This window comes from Amphiura filiformis, chromosome 10 (assembly GCF_039555335.1).
Source record: "Amphiura filiformis chromosome 10, Afil_fr2py, whole genome shotgun sequence".
NCBI classification, from domain to species: Eukaryota; Metazoa; Echinodermata; class Ophiuroidea; order Amphilepidida; family Amphiuridae; genus Amphiura; species Amphiura filiformis.
The window spans coordinates 39542467-39562455 of NC_092637.1; positions in this window are offsets into that span (position 1 = coordinate 39542467).

A 19989-nucleotide genomic window follows, 5' to 3' on the forward strand; every position below is an offset into this window, starting at 1 on the left:
AATAACAAGTCAATTAAATGAATTAGTGAAATACATTAGTGAACCAGACATGTACGTGTACTTTCAAGAAGTGGATTGACATTTTATGTGAAACCTACCAAGAAACAGCAACAAGTTCAAGGTCCGTACGATGATATTACGTCAACATTTGGAAACATTGTAGGCCTATATGAATTATGTTATTAAATTTTAGGTTTTAAAGTATAAGCTCAGGTGTACCACAAGGGTAAATTCTTGGACCCCTATTATTTATATTATATATTAACGATAATAAATACATCAAAAAGATTCCCATTTATTCTCTCTGCTGATTACACAGCAAATTATATTATATTCAATTTGGAGAAGGTTTTTTAACACAAGTCTCCACATAGGGCCTACATAATGGCAGCTGGTGAGACAATTTCACTGACCATCCAGGATTTGACCAGGACCTGGGACCTTCGGCTCTACCAACTGAGCTAATGAATCAGATGAAGAAGAAAAGTGATGTTAGTATCTATTCAAAGAAGGGTGTGGATGGCAATCATGGTTGTATGAAATCAACAAAGAGCTAAATGCTAGTATGTCAACACTCAACAAATGCTCAACGCACCATTCATTTCGTCAGTGACCTACAGTAACAATCATACTGTGGCTGTGGGAAGGGGGAATATGCGTCCTCGGCTTCAAATACCGAGAAAAAATTTACAAACATTTGCAAGTAGCTTTTAATTTGGTCTGTTTTTTACCCGAATTTTAGCATTAAAATGCGAATAGAAAATTTCTTGCGTTTCCTGCGCATTTATCTCAGTAAAACTATTTTGATAGTAGGTCAGCGGGGATTTGCAATTCGGATCCTTTTGGCAATTAATTTTTCATATGTCAAAAATATCATTTTTTAATAATTTGTCATAAAATTTGTATTATATCGCGAATTTCAAAAATTCAAAATTATTTGATATCAGAAGGATATTCCTCGTATATTCAAAATACAATTTGGTATGTCTGAGTGATATGCTCTCAGGTCCCATCCGAGCCTTTAACGTCAAAAATGAGTCAGTAAAATGCGTGATTTTAACGCGTGATTTGTAAAGGTTTACAGAACTCGAGGGTAGACAACCCCTCTGCCAGCATCCCCTTCCCCACAAGTTTGTCTCCGATAGATGATCTTTTAGATTTTACGTTTGCTAACGTGCAGTGACTTTTTTCTCATAAAATAGCCCATGTTTGTTCTGTTCAATTTGCTTGTTTTAATCTCGAGATCTGTTTGGTTAAGGGATCTAGAATGAGCGTTTATTGCATTTCGACAGTATTTTTTTGTGGGACATGAGAGCACCTCAGACGTATCGAATTGCATTCTGAATACGAAGCATGTCTTTCTGGTATCAAATAATTTTCATTTTTTGAAATTCACGATATAATACAAATTTTATGACAAATTATTAAAATTTGATATTTTTCAAATTTTTGATATATAACAGCCCTCGAAGTAAATTTTATAAATCTAATGATATATTCTTAAAGTGTATGTAGCTGGGAGGAAAAGCCGACGATCAATTGAAAATTTTGACCTTTTATATTGAAGATATGGACTTTTTCCCCCAAAAGACCTAATTTTTTTTGGTGTTTTGGGAAAAAAAATCCATATCTTCAATACGAAAGGTCAAAATTGTCAATTGATCGTCGGCTTTTCATCCCACCTACATACACTTTAAGTATAAATCATCAGATTTATAAAGTTTACTTCGAGTACTGTTAAATATCAAAAATATCAATTTTTAATGATTTGCCATAAAATGTGTATTACATTGCGAATTTAAAAAATCAAAATTATTTGATATCAGAAGGACATTCTTCGTCTTCAGAATGCAATTCGATATGTCTGATGTGCTCTAATGTTCCACAATAAATACTGTTCAAACGTTCATACCCCTTCCGTTAACAACGAAAGGGTAAAATCACAATTGTGCCACATTTACTAAGACGAAGAGCTGTACATGTAAATCAATAGCATCAAGTTTATCAACAGTTCCTTCGTGAACTCAACTGAATGCATCGATTACACAACAATACAAAAAATATTGTTTTTACTGTTTTATCATGATACAGGTATATTGATTCGCTTTTTCCACTGAAAGTCTTGAAACAGGTTAAATAAATATTTCACATTTTTAGTGCTGTAAAATTAAATGCATTACATGTCAATGATTTTATCATGGTAAATACTGTTCCCTTTGTCATTCATGACATGTTAAATATGTTAAAAGACAACTATTACATACTCTGTTATAAAATTTAAAATCATGTCAACGAAATATTGCATATCGTATATAGGGGGCCTATACGTTTGAAATTTTAACTGAGCATGATACATTTTGTGGACTAAAGCTTCTTTATCTCTACATTTAAACATATTTCCGCCTTTCCGCCATTGTAAGCTCTGGGATATGAGCACCATGTCACCGCAGGCATGGCAGGTGACACTTTTCATTCCACAATTGATTAGCCTAATTATACGTAATGTGAAATCGACAAGATATTAGATGAATGTTCAATTTACAGTAGGCCTAGATAGCTAGCATGATACCACGTATCACTCTCGTCAGCAGTAGATAGCTAGCATGATACCACGTATGTCATCCACACTCTCGTCAGCAGTAGATAGCTAGCATGATACCACGTATGTCATCCACACTCTCGTTAGCAGTAGATAGCTAGCATGATACCACGTATGTCAGCAACACTCTCGTCAGTAGTAGATAGCTAGCATTATGCCACGTATGCCATCAACCCTCTCGTCAGCAGTAGATAGCTAGCATGATACCACACATGTCATCAACACTCTCGTCAGCAGTAGATAGCTAGCATGATACCGTAGCACGCATGTCATCCACACTCTCGTCAGCAGTAGATAGCTAATATGATGCCACGTATGTCATCCACACTCTCGTCAGCAGTAGATAGCTAGCATGATACCACGTATGTCATCCACACTCCCGTCAGCAGTAGATAGCTAATATGATGCCACGTATGTCATCCACACTCTCGTCAGCAGTAGATAGCTAGCATGATACCACGTATGTCATCCACACTCTCGTCAGCAGTAGATAGCTAGCATGATACCACGTATGTCATCCACACTCTCGTTAGCAGTAGATAGCTAGCATGATACCACATATGTCAGCAACACTCTCGTCAGTAGTAGATAGCTAGCATTATGCCACGTATGCCATCAACCCTCTCGTCAGCAGTAGATAGCTAGCATGATACCACACATGTCATCAACACTCTCGTCAGCAGTAGATAGCTAGCATCATACCGTACCACGCATGTCATCCACACTCTCGTCAGCAGTAGATAGCTAATATGATGCCACGTATGTCATCCACACTCTCGTCAGCAGTAGATAGCGAGCATGATACCACGTATGTCATCCACACTCTCGTCAGCAGTAGATAGCTAACATGATACCAAGTATGTCATCCACACTCTCGTCAACAGTATAGATAGCTAGCATGATATCACGTATGTCATCAACACTCTCGTTAGCAGTAGATAGCGAGCATGATACCACGTATGTCATCATCATTCTCGTCAGCAGTAGATAGCGAGCATGATACCACGTATGTCATCCACACTCTCGTCAGCAGTAGATAGCGAGCATGATACCACGTATGTCATCCACACTCTCGTCAGCAGTAGATAGCGAGCATGATATCACGTATGTCATCCACACTCTCGTCAGCAGTAGATAGCTAGCATGATACCACGTATGTCATCCACACTCTCGTCAGCAGTAGATAGTGAGCATGATATCACGTATGTCATCCACACTCTCGTCAGCAGTAGATAGCTAGCATGATACCACGTATGTCATCAACACTCTCGTCAACAGTAGATAGCTAGCATGATATCACGTATGTCATCCACACTCTCGTCAGCAGTAGATAGCTAGCATGATACCACGTATGTCATCAACACTCTCGTCAGCAGTAGATAGCTAGCATGATACCACGTATGTCATCCACACTCTCGTCAGCAGTAGATAGTGAGCATGATATCACGTATGTCATCCACACTCTCGTCAGCAGTAGATAGCTAGCATGATACCACGTATGTCATCCACACTCTCGTCAGCAGTAGATAGCTAACATGATATCACGTATGTCATCCACACTCTCGTCAGCAGTAGATAGCTAACATGATACAGGGTGTCCCAAAAAAAGAGGCCCCTCATTGTGCCCTCTTTTTCGCCTATTTCTGAAAAGTTGATCAAATATATTGGGGTATGTAAAGAAACCTTTAATTGTTAGCTTTAATAAACCAAAACAATTATTTCAATCGGCTCAAAACTTTTGAAGATATGCCCTTTTAAAGACAAGTACCCGTTTTTTACTTGGTTGGGATGGGTCATGCTGTGGTGTGGCCTGCAAGATCACCAGACCTCACACCACTTGATTTCTTCATTTGTGGCAAAATCCAAGATCTTTGCAAACATATTACTGCTATATTCGCAATTACGGGAGGGCGAGTTAGCGCAGCGGTAATTCCCTCGCTATAGCGCAAGTTAGCGCAGCGGTAATTTAGGGCGAGTTAGCGCAGCGGTAATTCCCTCGCTTTGCACCACTGAGGTCCCGGGTTCAAGCCCCGGCGCGGCCCAAGGACTCATGTGCACTTGGTTTATCCCGATTCCATGCTCGCTCTCGCAGGTTTTCTCCGGGATCTCCGGTTTCCTCCTGTTTCGCAAAAATCGGTGATTAGTTGTTTAGTTATCAAAAACTTCCTTCACCCAATGGAATTTGGGGAACTGCACAGATAATTGGTGGATGTTACAATCTAAATGCGGATAGGTGTGCGCCGTTCGGCAGCAACCTAGTTGATGCGATCTGATTGTGATGATTCACCATTGCAGCGAAATTACAGCGCTTTGAGTCCTCTAAGATCTGGAGAAAGGCGCTTTATAAATCCAAAATTTATTTTATTTTTTTATTTAAATATCCGGCGCACAAGGCTGGTACGCAACGCAATTGATGCAATGAGGACTAGGGCTGAAACCTGTATTCGTCAAGGAGGCAATCAGGTAGAGGGCAGAGCAGCATGTAAACTCACTTCAAAAGAACCAAAGACAAACTAAACAGCCCTTTTCAGGGCTACCTTTTATTCCAAAAAGAGAAATGACTTATGTTGTCAATAAAAAGAAAGCAAGAAACAATAAAGTAAGAAAGTAAGAAACATAATAAAACAAAAAGGCATAAAATAACCGAGAAAAACATAAGTAATTGCAAGCATAGCAAAAAAAGTCCCATCCCACATCAATTTCGCCCAAATTAATGACACTTAACAAAATCCATAACCCATAAACCCACGGGTAAAGCCCATTCCCTAAAATAAAGTTGTTATTTTATAAAGTTATCATCGAGGAATGTTTTATATTCATGCATGGTATATGCACTTTTCAATCTTTGAAGTAGCCAAACCTCCTCCGTGGACAGAGTGAAAAACGGATACATTTCTTTAAAAGGGCATATCTTCAAAAGTTATGAGCCGATTGAAATAATTGTTTCGGTTTATTAAAGCTAACGGGTAAAGGCTTCTTCACATACCAACATATGCTTGATCACCTTTTCTAAAATAGGAGAAAAAGAGGACGCAATGAGGGGCCTCATTTTTTGGGACATCCTGTATCACGTATGTCATCAACACTCTCGTCAGCAGTAGATAGCTGATATGATACCACGTATGTTATCCACACTCTCGTCAGCAGTAGATAGCTAACATGATGCCACGTATGTCATCCACACTCTCGTCAGCAGTAGATAGCTAGCATGAATGTCATCTACACTCTCGTGAGCAGTAGATACCACGTATGTCATCCACACTCTCGTCAGCAGTAGATAGCTAGCATGATACCACGTATGTCATCAACACTCTCGTCAGCAGTAGATAGCTAGCATGATACCACACATGTCATCCACACTCTCGTCAGCAGTAGATAGCTAGCATGATACCACACATGTCATCCACACTCTCGTCAGCAGTAGATAGCTAGCATGATACCACGTATGTCATCAACACTCTCGTCAGAAGTATATATAGCTAATATGATACCACGTATGTCATCTACACTCTCGTCAGCAGTAGATAGCTGACATGATACCACGTATGTTATCCACACTCTCGTCAACAGTAGATAACGAGCATGATACCACGTATGTCATCCACACTCTCGCCAGCAGTAGATAGCGAGCATGATACCACGTATGTCATCCACACTCTCGTCAGCAGTAGATAGCGAGCATGATACCACGTATGTCATCCACACTCTCGTCAGCAGTAGATAGCGAGCGCGAGCATGATACCACGTATGTCATCCACACTTTCGTCAGCAGTAGATAGCTAGCATGATACCACGTATGTCATTTACAGACTCGTCAGCAGTAGATAGCTAGCATGATGCCAGGTATGTCATCCACACTCGCGTCAGCAGTAGATAGCTAACATGATACCACGTATGTCATCCACACTCACGTCAGCAGTAGATAGCGAGCATGATATCACGTATGTCATCCACACTCTCGTCAGCAGTATATAGCTATCATGATACCACACTCTCGTCAGCAGTAGATAGCGAGCATGATACCACGTATGTCATCAACACTCTCGTCAGCAGTAGATAGCGAGCATGATATCACGTATGTCATCCACACTCTCGTCAGCAGTATATAGCTATCATGATACCACTATGTCATCCACACTCTCGTCAGCAGTAGATAGCTAACATGATAAAAAGTATGTCATCCACACTCTCGTCAACAGTAGAAAGCTAGCATGATACCACGTATGTCATCAACACTCTCGTCAGCAGTAGATAGCTAGCATGATACCACACATGTCATCCACACTCTCGTCAGCAGTAGATAGCTAGCATGATACCACACATGTCATCCACACTCTCGTCAGCAGTAGATAGCTAGCATGATACCACACATGTCATCCACACTCTCGTCAGCAGTAGATAGCTAGCATGATACCACACATGTCATCCACACTCTCGTCAGCAGTAGATAGCTAGCATGATACCACGTATGTCATCAACACTCTCGTCAGAAGTAGATAGCTAATATGATACCACGTATGTCATCTACACTCTCGTCAGCAGTAGATAGCTGACATGATATCACGTATGTTATCCACACTCTCGTCAACAGTAGATAACGAGCATGATACCACGTATGTCATCCACACTCTCGCCAGCAGTAGATAGCGAGCATGATACCACGTATGTCATCCACACTCTCGTCAGCAGTAGATAGCTGATATGATACCACGTATGTTATCCACACTCTCGTCAGCAGTAGATAGCTAACATAATGCCACGTATGTCATCCACACTCTCGTCAGCAGTAGATAGCTAGCATGAATGTCATCTACACTCTCGTGAGCAGTAGATACCACGTATGTCATCCACACTCTCGTCAGCAGTAGATAGCTAGCATGATACCACGTATGTCATCAACACTCTCGTCAGCAGTAGATAGCTAGCATGATACCACACATGTCATCCACACTCTCGTCAGCAGTAGATAGCTTGCATGATACCACACAAATCGTGTTTAACTATTTGCTTAAGAACGGCACAATGCAGACAAAGCAGACAGATTTACTACATGTGGTACATGTATATACATATAGGGAATGTGTGCGAGTATTACCTAATTATAATAGGGGCGTATCCAAAAATGAATTCACGCCCCTTTCAAATGTCGAGCCAAAGTGCAGGCCCTATGATGATACTACGTATGTCATCAACACTCTCGTCAGCAGTAGATAGCTATCATGATACCACGTATGTCATCAACACTCTCGTCAGTAGTAGATAGCGAGCATGATACCACGTATGTCATCAACACTCTCGTCAGCAGTAGATAGCGAGCATGATATCACGTATGTCATCCACACTCTAAAATAGGAGAAAAAGAGGACGCAATGAGGGGCCTCATTTTTTGGGACATCCTGTATCACGTATGTCATCAACACTCTCGTCAGCAGTAGATAGCTGATATGATACCACGTATGTTATCCACACTCTCGTCAGCAGTAGATAGCTAACATGATGCCACGTATGTCATCCACACTCTCGTCAGCAGTAGATAGCTAGCATGAATGTCATCTACACTCTCGTGAGCAGTAGATACCACGTATGTCATCCACACTCTCGTCAGCAGTAGATAGCTAGCATGATACCACGTATGTCATCAACACTCTCGTCAGCAGTAGATAGCTAGCATGATACCACACATGTCATCCACACTCTCGTCAGCAGTAGATAGCTAGCATGATACCACACATGTCATCCACACTCTCGTCAGCAGTAGATAGCTAGCATGATACCACGTATGTCATCAACACTCTCGTCAGAAGTATATATAGCTAATATGATACCACGTATGTCATCTACACTCTCGTCAGCAGTAGATAGCTGACATGATACCACGTATGTTATCCACACTCTCGTCAACAGTAGATAACGAGCATGATACCACGTATGTCATCCACACTCTCGCCAGCAGTAGATAGCGAGCATGATACCACGTATGTCATCCACACTCTCGTCAGCAGTAGATAGCGAGCATGATACCACGTATGTCATCCACACTCTCGTCAGCAGTAGATAGCGAGCGCGAGCATGATACCACGTATGTCATCCACACTTTCGTCAGCAGTAGATAGCTAGCATGATACCACGTATGTCATTTACAGACTCGTCAGCAGTAGATAGCTAGCATGATGCCAGGTATGTCATCCACACTCGCGTCAGCAGTAGATAGCTAACATGATACCACGTATGTCATCCACACTCACGTCAGCAGTAGATAGCGAGCATGATATCACGTATGTCATCCACACTCTCGTCAGCAGTATATAGCTATCATGATACCACACTCTCGTCAGCAGTAGATAGCGAGCATGATACCACGTATGTCATCAACACTCTCGTCAGCAGTAGATAGCGAGCATGATATCACGTATGTCATCCACACTCTCGTCAGCAGTATATAGCTATCATGATACCACTATGTCATCCACACTCTCGTCAGCAGTAGATAGCTAACATGATAAAAAGTATGTCATCCACACTCTCGTCAACAGTAGAAAGCTAGCATGATACCACGTATGTCATCAACACTCTCGTCAGCAGTAGATAGCTAGCATGATACCACACATGTCATCCACACTCTCGTCAGCAGTAGATAGCTAGCATGATACCACACATGTCATCCACACTCTCGTCAGCAGTAGATAGCTAGCATGATACCACACATGTCATCCACACTCTCGTCAGCAGTAGATAGCTAGCATGATACCACACATGTCATCCACACTCTCGTCAGCAGTAGATAGCTAGCATGATACCACGTATGTCATCAACACTCTCGTCAGAAGTAGATAGCTAATATGATACCACGTATGTCATCTACACTCTCGTCAGCAGTAGATAGCTGACATGATATCACGTATGTTATCCACACTCTCGTCAACAGTAGATAACGAGCATGATACCACGTATGTCATCCACACTCTCGCCAGCAGTAGATAGCGAGCATGATACCACGTATGTCATCCACACTCTCGTCAGCAGTAGATAGCTGATATGATACCACGTATGTTATCCACACTCTCGTCAGCAGTAGATAGCTAACATAATGCCACGTATGTCATCCACACTCTCGTCAGCAGTAGATAGCTAGCATGAATGTCATCTACACTCTCGTGAGCAGTAGATACCACGTATGTCATCCACACTCTCGTCAGCAGTAGATAGCTAGCATGATACCACGTATGTCATCAACACTCTCGTCAGCAGTAGATAGCTAGCATGATACCACACATGTCATCCACACTCTCGTCAGCAGTAGATAGCTTGCATGATACCACACAAATCGTGTTTAACTATTTGCTTAAGAACGGCACAATGCAGACAAAGCAGACAGATTTACTACATGTGGTACATGTATATACATATAGGGAATGTGTGCGAGTATTACCTAATTATAATAGGGCGTATCCAAAATGAATTCACGCCCCTTTCAAATGTCGAGCCAAAGTGCAGGCCCTATGATGATACTACGTATGTCATCAACACTCTCGTCAGCAGTAGATAGCTATCATGATACCACGTATGTCATCAACACTCTCGTCAGTAGTAGATAGCGAGCATGATACCACGTATGTCATCAACACTCTCGTCAGCAGTAGATAGCGAGCATGATATCACGTATGTCATCCACACTCTCGTCAGCAGTATATAGCTATCATGATACCACTATGTCATCCACACTCACGTCAGCAGTAGATAGCTAACATGATACAAAGTATGTCATCCACACTCTCGTCAACAGTAGATAGCTAGCATGATACCACGTATGTCATCAACACTCTCGTCAGCAGTAGATAGCTAGCATGATACCACACATGTCATCCACACTCTCGTCAGCAGTAGATAGCTAGCATGATACCACACATGTCATCCACACTCTCGTCAGCAGTAGATAGCTAGCATGATGCCACGTATGTCATCAACACTCTCGTCAGAAGTAGATAGCTAATATGATACCACGTATGTCATCTACACTCTCGTCAGCAGTAGATAGCTGACATGATACCACGTATGTTATCCACACTCTCGTCAACAGTAGATAACGAGCATGATACCACACATGTCATCCACACTCTCGCCAGCAGTAGATAGCGAGCATGATACCACGTATGTCATCCACACTCTCGTCAGCAGTAGATAGCTGATATGATACCACGTATGTTATCCACACTCTCGTCAGCAGTAGATAGCTAACATGATGCCACGTATGTCATCCACACTCTCGTCAGCAGTAGATAGCTAGCATGAATGTCATCTACACTCTCGTGAGCAGTAGATACCACGTATGTCATCCACACTCTCGTCAGCAGTAGATAGCTAGCATGATACCACGTATGTCATCAACACTCTCGTCAGCAGTAGATAGCTAGCATGATACCACACATGTCATCCACACTCTCGTCAGCAGTAGATAGCTAGCATGATACCACGTATGTCATCAACACTCTCGTCAGCAGTAGATAGCTAGCATGAATGTCATCTACACTCTCGTGAGCAGTAGATACCACGTATGTCATCCACACTCTCGTCAGCAGTAGATAGCTAGCATGATACCACGTATGTCATCAACACTCTCGTCAGCAGTAGATAGCTAGCATGATACCACACATGTCATCCACACTCTCGTCAGCAGTAGATAGCTTGCATGATACCACACAAATCGTGTTTAACTATTTGCTTAAGAACGGCACAATGCAGACAAAGCAGACAGATTTACTACATGTGGTACATGTATATACATATAGGGAATGTGTGCGAGTATTACCTAATTATAATAGGGGCGTATCCAAAAATGAATTCACGCCCCTTTCAAATGTCGAGCCAAAGTGCAGGCCCTATGATGATACTACGTATGTCATCAACACTCTCGTCAGCAGTAGATAGCTATCATGATACCACGTATGTCATCAACACTCTCGTCAGTAGTAGATAGCGAGCATGATACCACGTATGTCATCAACACTCTCGTCAGCAGTAGATAGCGAGCATGATATCACGTATGTCATCCACACTCTCGTCAGCAGTATATAGCTATCATGATACCACTATGTCATCCACACTCACGTCAGCAGTAGATAGCTAACATGATACAAAGTATGTCATCCACACTCTCGTCAACAGTAGATAGCTAGCATGATACCACGTATGTCATCAACACTCTCGTCAGCAGTAGATAGCTAGCATGATACCACACATGTCATCCACACTCTCGTCAGCAGTAGATAGCTAGCATGATACCACACATGTCATCCACACTCTCGTCAGCAGTAGATAGCTAGCATGATGCCACGTATGTCATCAACACTCTCGTCAGAAGTAGATAGCTAATATGATACCACGTATGTCATCTACACTCTCGTCAGCAGTAGATAGCTGACATGATACCACGTATGTTATCCACACTCTCGTCAACAGTAGATAACGAGCATGATACCACACATGTCATCCACACTCTCGCCAGCAGTAGATAGCGAGCATGATACCACGTATGTCATCCACACTCTCGTCAGCAGTAGATAGCTGATATGATACCACGTATGTTATCCACACTCTCGTCAGCAGTAGATAGCTAACATGATGCCACGTATGTCATCCACACTCTCGTCAGCAGTAGATAGCTAGCATGAATGTCATCTACACTCTCGTGAGCAGTAGATACCACGTATGTCATCCACACTCTCGTCAGCAGTAGATAGCTAGCATGATACCACGTATGTCATCAACACTCTCGTCAGCAGTAGATAGCTAGCATGATACCACACATGTCATCCACACTCTCGTCAGCAGTAGATAGCTAGCATGATACCACGTATGTCATCAACACTCTCGTCAGAAGTAGATAGCTAATATGATACCACGTATGTCATCTACACTCTCGTCAGCAGTAGATAGCTGACATGATACCACGTATGTTATCCACACTCTCGTCAACAGTAGATAACGAGCATGATACCACGTATGTCATCCACACTCTCGTCAGCAGTAGATAGCGAGCATGATACCACGTATGTCATCCACACTTTCGTCAGCAGTAGATAGCGAGCATGATACCACGTATGTCATCCACACTCTCGTCAGCAGTAGATAGCGAGCATGATACCACGTATGTCATCCACACTCTGGTCAGCAGTAGATAGCTAGCATGATACCACGTATGTCATTTACAGACTCGTCAGCAGTAGATAGCTAGCATGATGCCAGGTATGTCATCCACACTCGCGTCAGCAGTAGATAGCTAACATGATACCACGTATGTCATCCACACTCACGTCAGCAGTAGATAGCGAGCATGATATCACGTATGTCATCCACACTCTCGTCAGCAGTATATAGCTATCATGATACCACGTATGTCATCAACACTCTCGTCAGCAGTAGATAGCTGACATGATACCACGTATGTCATCCACACTCACTTCAGCAGTAGATAGCGAGCATGATACCACGTATGTCATCAACACTCTCGTCAGCAGTAGATAGCGAGCATGATATCACGTATGTCATCCACACTCTCGTCAGCAGTATATAGCTATCATGATACCACTATGTCATCCACACTCTCGTCAGCAGTAGATAGCTAACATGATACAAAGTATGTCATCCACACTCTCGTCAACAGTAGATAGCTAGCATAGCACGTATGTCATCAACACTCTCGTCAGCAGTAGATAGCTAGCATGATACCACACATGTCATCCACACTCTTGTCAGCAGTAGATAGCTAGCATGATACCACGTATGTCATCAACACTCTCGTCAGCAGTAGATAGCTGACATGATATACCACGTATGTCATCCACATTCACGTCAGCAGTAGATAGCAAGCATGATACCACGTATGTCATCAACACTCTCGTCAGCAGTAGATAGCTATCATGATACCACGTATGTCATCAACACTCTCGTCAGTAGTACATAGCGAGCATGATACTGTAACGGGATTTCCCCTCTATAAATAGCGTGTTTTTCCATTATTTTGCAAGCCAAATAATCACGTGTTTTGCGGCTACATCAAGGTATTTCTGTTGTGTACAACCCCTGCTCATGTACGGTACTTATTTTATTTTTAGAAGTTTGCATTGTATTCAGCGCGTACTGGTAACGTTGTAAGCTGTTGTACAGGAAGCGGCATCGCCTTTGTGAAGATTTAGCAATCGCGGACGCTGATTGGTTGAAAGTCAGCTGATCCAAACTTTGGCGTGGGTTTGGGGTGCGCGATTTGAGAAACTTGTCAGACTAGACTAGACCAGGGGACTGATGCAGGACGACCAAGACTGATTCAGGAGACGGAGAGACTGCAGACCGTGTTACGTGATGGATAGGCGAGTAGAAAGCGACGAGAGAAGGCAATTTTGACAAATGGACAGATAATATTACTTGTGTGTTTTTCTGGAGGAGTAAGACGAGAGTTTGGAAGAGATGGAGATTACCGTGACAATATTTTCGTGTGGAATTGGAAAAGACCAAGTAAATTGACAGCAGCGAATGGACGATACAAATTTACAAGTTGACGAGTTTTAATTGTGACGACATTCACTTCGTAGTATGAGAAAGATTCACATTTTCCCTTTATATTTGAGTGGATATTATCGCCTGGATTGGAGTTATATCTTCAATGGAGTTTTGGCAGCTCATGGCGCACGCAATGGACATGATATTTTCAAGTGATTTAGCGAAGACGCCATTTTCTTCCATCGTATGTATTTCTGCAATGGACATTTCGCAATTAAAAAGCTGGCCAGCAAAATGTCGGATTTTAATTCAGTGCACTTCGCGAGAACGACAGACAAGCAAGATCGACAGGCGATGACATGGGACATTGTGTGTATATTTTTAATGTGAGTTTATGATTTTGATATGCATATTTAAATGTAAACAAACAATTTGTGCTTCTTGTGTGGGGGGATGAGTAAAATAAATGTTTGCCAAATTGGGATGTGTTTTGAGCAATGTTTGGGTTTTATTTGTTTTGAACATTGTTTTGAGAGTCAAAATATCTGAAATTGGGTCAGAGTTCAAGTTCAGGTCATTGTTTGGCAGGGATTGGGACAAAACCTTGTGGAAAGTAAAATGGGTTAAAATATTATGTTTTGTAAAACAAGCAGCACAGATGATTGGAAATTGTCATGACATTTTGTGTACAGAAAGTCAAACTTGGTGTAAATAAATATTTGAAGCTATTTCATTATGTTATTGACATTTTGTGGCAAAAGTATGGTGCGCCAAAAGCGTCATAATTGCGATTGTGAACATGGTTCAGATATTGTGCACTTTGCGAAAAAGTAGACCAGGGTAAGATAGTGTGTGACTTTAAATAACATGTAGTTGCATAATTTACCAGATTTGTGCATGCTGATTGCGTAATCATATTTTGATTTGGGCTAAATGCTCTGTGTATATTAAAATATGTAGTGCATCATTTGATTCAAGATTTGCATAATCTATCACTGTTATATTGGATATGTGATGGTGTCATATTTTAGGCCTTCCCTTACCTTAAATGGTTGTGGTGGAGACTCTTGTGCTTCTGGGTCTCTCTTGCTTTAATTAGTTGGAAAGTACAGTAAAATTGTCAACTTAGTAGTTACCTTTAAGCCCAGTAAAGCACCCCTTAATATCCAATTGTATTTCTGTGTGCATTTTGTGAATTAAAGTCCTTGGTTTATGTAAAATGCTCAATTTGTGAAATGTATAGTAAGCTATTTTCATAAAGATATAACTTGGTTATGGCAAGCCATTGTTGACAAAATTAGCATTGAAATTGATGGTTATTGTGTGACAAAAATAGATCATTTTACATTATGTGATAAATGATACAGCCATTGTTGAAACCTTGTATTTATGTGTGTTGAAATCTGTCAAGTTGAGTATTGGATAAAATTACACGGGATTTGTGTACCAACACAAAATGTGTGTTGATGAGTAAACAGGTTGTATTTCATTAAAGGCACGCAGAAAACAGAAGAAACCCGATAGTAGTGACACTGACGAGTGGCTACGGCGTATTACTGCTATACCGGAAGTTTCACTGACTTCTATTTAGAGCTATGCAGACTCCTCGTGCACTTTGAAGTCTGTGGTGGCCATAATGTGTCATTGTATAAAAAGCTTGTTTTTATATAAAAAGATTGTCTTTCAAGTGGAAATCTGCGCAGTGGTGCAGAATGTGTTGATGTGGCTCCCAGCATCAACTCCCGAAGGTTGTGCGCAACATAGATCTCCATGAGGACATTCGTTAAACATGTGTTCAGTGTGTAGGCGTAATATGGTTTCAAAAATAATGCTTGCAGTGTGCATTCATAATGTCATTTTGTGTAATAATTGTAAATGTAATATTAATGTTGGCAATTGCGCTTTTGTGGTTTATGCATTTAGGAGTTGCAGATTAGGCGAGTTGTGAGAGAGCTTTTGTGAGAGTTTAGGGACGCGAAGGTTTGAGGCGCTTAAATTGCGAGTTAACATTTGTGTACAATGTTAGAGTCGTGTATGGTTCAGGATTGTGTGAGATTAAAATAGTTAGAGAATTGGCGAGTTCATGGTAAAAAGGTGCTCAGGTGATACCAGTAGAAAGAAATAGTGTACAGTTGTAGCAGACAAATAGGATTCAGGAGTAAGGTAAAAGTCAATTGTTGTAAGGTTTGGCATTTGAAATAGTTTGTGCATGAAGTTAATAGTGCAGTGACCTTTGTTTATAATGTATTTACATGTGTCAGGTGCTTTGATGAATCCTAAAAAAAGTACCATGTATTACTTGTCATTGTGTAGGATGCTTTGATGAACCATATAAAAAGTATTCTTTGTAATGTAAATTGTGAAACTTTATGTAAAATGATGTAATGTGTTAAACAACATAAAGTATGACAGGCCATTTGCGTCATAACAGCAGATAAAAACACACTGTTGCTAATTGTTCAATTAAACAGCTGTGCATTTTAAAATCAAATCATTCCTTTCAGCCAGGTATGGTAAGCCATTTGTGACATAAACTGTTATTCATGTAGTAGAGTAAGATGCATTTTGTAGAGTAAGAACTTTAATAAAACTTGTTAACAAATAATAACATTCATTGTTTATTGTCTTTATAAACCTGACCAGGATTCCTTTGACGGATACCTCGGTGTGTTCTGCCACGCCAACTTACCCTGATGGTGGCAATATTTCTGTTCGCATAAATCTGCGCTTTTAGAAACCAGCCTTCGCTACTTTTATTTATTTTACCCTAAAAGGAGGGGTGGCGCTGCTCCAAAAATTGTGGCAAATCCGCTCGGCCATTCAACAAAAAGGGTCAGCCAGCCCCACCCCCCGTTCCTTTTACAATACCACGTATGTCATCCACACTCTCGTCAACAGTAAATAGCTATCATGATACCACGTATGTCATCAACACTCTCGTCAGCAATAGATAGTGAGCATGATACCACGTATGTCATCCACACTCTCGTCAGCAGTAGGCCCTAGATAGCTATCACGATACCACATATGTCATCCACACTCTCGTCAGCAGTAGATAGCTAGCATGATACCACGTATGTCATCCACACTCTCGTCAGCAGTAGATATAGCATGATACAACGTATGTCATCCACACTCTCGTCAGCAGTAGATAGCTAACATGATACCAAGTATGTCATCCACACTCTCGTCAGCAGTAGATAGCTAGCATGATACCACGTATGTCATCAACACACTCGTCATCAGTAGATAGCTAGCATGATGCCACCTATGTCATCCACACTCTCGGCAGCAGTAGATAGCTAGCATGATACCACGTATGTCATCAACACTCTCGTCAGCAGTAGATAGCGAGCATGATATCACGTATGTCATCAACACTCTCGTCAGCAGTAGATAGCTGACATGATATACCACGTATGTCATCCACATTCACGTCAGCAGTCGGATAGCGAGCATGATACCACGTATGTCATCAACACTCTCGTCAGCAGTAGATAGCTAGCATGATACCACGTATGTCATCCACACTCTCGTCAGCAGTAGATATAGCATGATACAACGTATGTCATCCACACTCTCGTCAGCAGTAGATAGCTAACATGATACAAGTATGTCATCCACACTCTCGTCAACAGTAGATAGCTAGCATGATACCACGTATGTCATCAACACACTCGTCATCAGTAGATAGCTAGCATGATGACACGTATGTCATCCACACTCTCGTCAGCAGTAGATAGCTAGCATGATACCACGTATGTCATCAACACTCTCGTCAACAGTAGATAGCTAGCATGATACCAAGTATATGTCATCCACACTCTCGTCAGCAGTAGATAGCTAACATGATACCAAGTATGTCATCCACACTCTCGTCAACAGTAGATAGCTAGCATGATACCACGTATGTCATCAACACACTCGTCATCAGTAGATAGCTAGCATGATGCCACGTATGTCATCCACACTCTCGTCAGCAGTAGATAGTTAGCATGATGCCACGTATGTCATCAACACACTCGTGAGCAGTAGAAAGTTAAATATTTTTACTAATTTCGTGAAAAAAGAGCCAAAAAAAAACACACGCATTTTCGATGATGTTTTCTCACGATCGAGTCAAAAAATCAAGACTTGGAACAAGTCTAAATATTCAAAATCTTTACGCAATTTTGCTCTAATTTCACCTTTTATGATTATTGCCTTTTCCAAAAATTAGAATGCATAAATTGAAATTAGACTTCGTACAAGTGTTTAAATTTGATTGTCACAGAATGTGAAAAAAAACCTAAAATCACGTGTTTTTGGCCCTTAATTCATAAATTTAGCCAAATAGTGAAATTTAACTTTTATAGAACTAGGCCTAAATGAATAACTAGCTGGGATTGAGCTCTGTTTCATTTGGCAGAAGTTGGTGATATTTTTTTTTAATCTAGAAAATTTAGTGCTGTATTTTTCTGGAATGGAGGCGAGTAGGCCTAATGTTCCTTTATATCATACCATGTAAGAGTAGTTTCCACTGGGACACCCTGTATCACGTATGTCATCAACACTCTCGTCAGCAGAAGATAGCTGATATGATACCACGTATGTTATCCACACTCTCGTCAGCAGTAGATAGCTAACATAATGCCACGTATGTCATCCACACTCTCGTCAACAGTAGATAGCTAGCATGATACAACGTATGTCATCTACACTCTCGTGAGCAGTAGATACCACGTATGTCATCCACACTCTCGTCAGCAGTAGATAGCTAGCATGATACCACGAATGTCATCAACACTCTCGTCAGCAGTAGATAGCTAGCATGATACCACGTATGTCATCCACACTCTCGTCAGAAGTAGATAGCTAATATGATACCACGTATGTCATCTACACTCTCGTCAACAGTAGATAGCTGACATGATACCACGTATGTTATCCACACTCTCGTCAACAGTAGATAACGAGCATGATACCACGTATGTCATCCACACTCTCGCCAGCAGTAGATAGCGAGCATGATACCACGTATGTCATCCACACTCTCGTCAACAGTAGATAACGAGCATGATACCACGTATGTCATCCACACTCTCGCCAGCAGTAGATACCGAGCATGATACCACGTATGTCATCCACACTCTCGTCAGCAGTAGATAGCGAGCATGATACCACGTATGTCATCCACACTCTCGTCAGCAGTAGATAGCGAGCATGATACCACGCATGTCATTCACACTCTCGTCAGCAGTAGATAGCTAGCATGATACCACATATGTCATTTACAGACTCGTCAGCAGTAGATAGCTAGCATGATGCCACGTATGTCATCCACACTCACGTCAGCAGTAGATAGCGAGCATGATACTACGTATGTCATCAACACTCTCGTCAGCAGTAGATAGCGAGCATGATACCAAGTATGTCATCCACACTCGCGTCAGCAGTAGATAGCTAACATGATACCACGTATGTCATCCACACTCACGTCAGCAGTAGATAGCGAGCATGATACTACGTATGTCATCAACACTCTCGTCAGCAGTATATAGCTAGCATGATACCACGTATGTCATCAACACTCTCGTCAGCAGTAGATAGCTGACATGATACCACGTATGTCATCCACACTCACTTCAGCAGTAGATAGCGAGCATGATACCACGTATGTCATCAACACTCTCGTCAGCAGTAGATAGCGAGCACGATATCACGTATGTCATCCACACTCTCGTCAGCAGTATATAGCTATCATGATACCACTATGTCATCCACACTCTCGTCCGCAGTAGATAGCTAACATGATACAAAGTATGTCATCCACACTCTCGTCAACAGTAGATAGCTATCATGATACCACGTATGTCATCAACACTCTCGTCAGCAGTAGATAGCTAGCATGATACCAC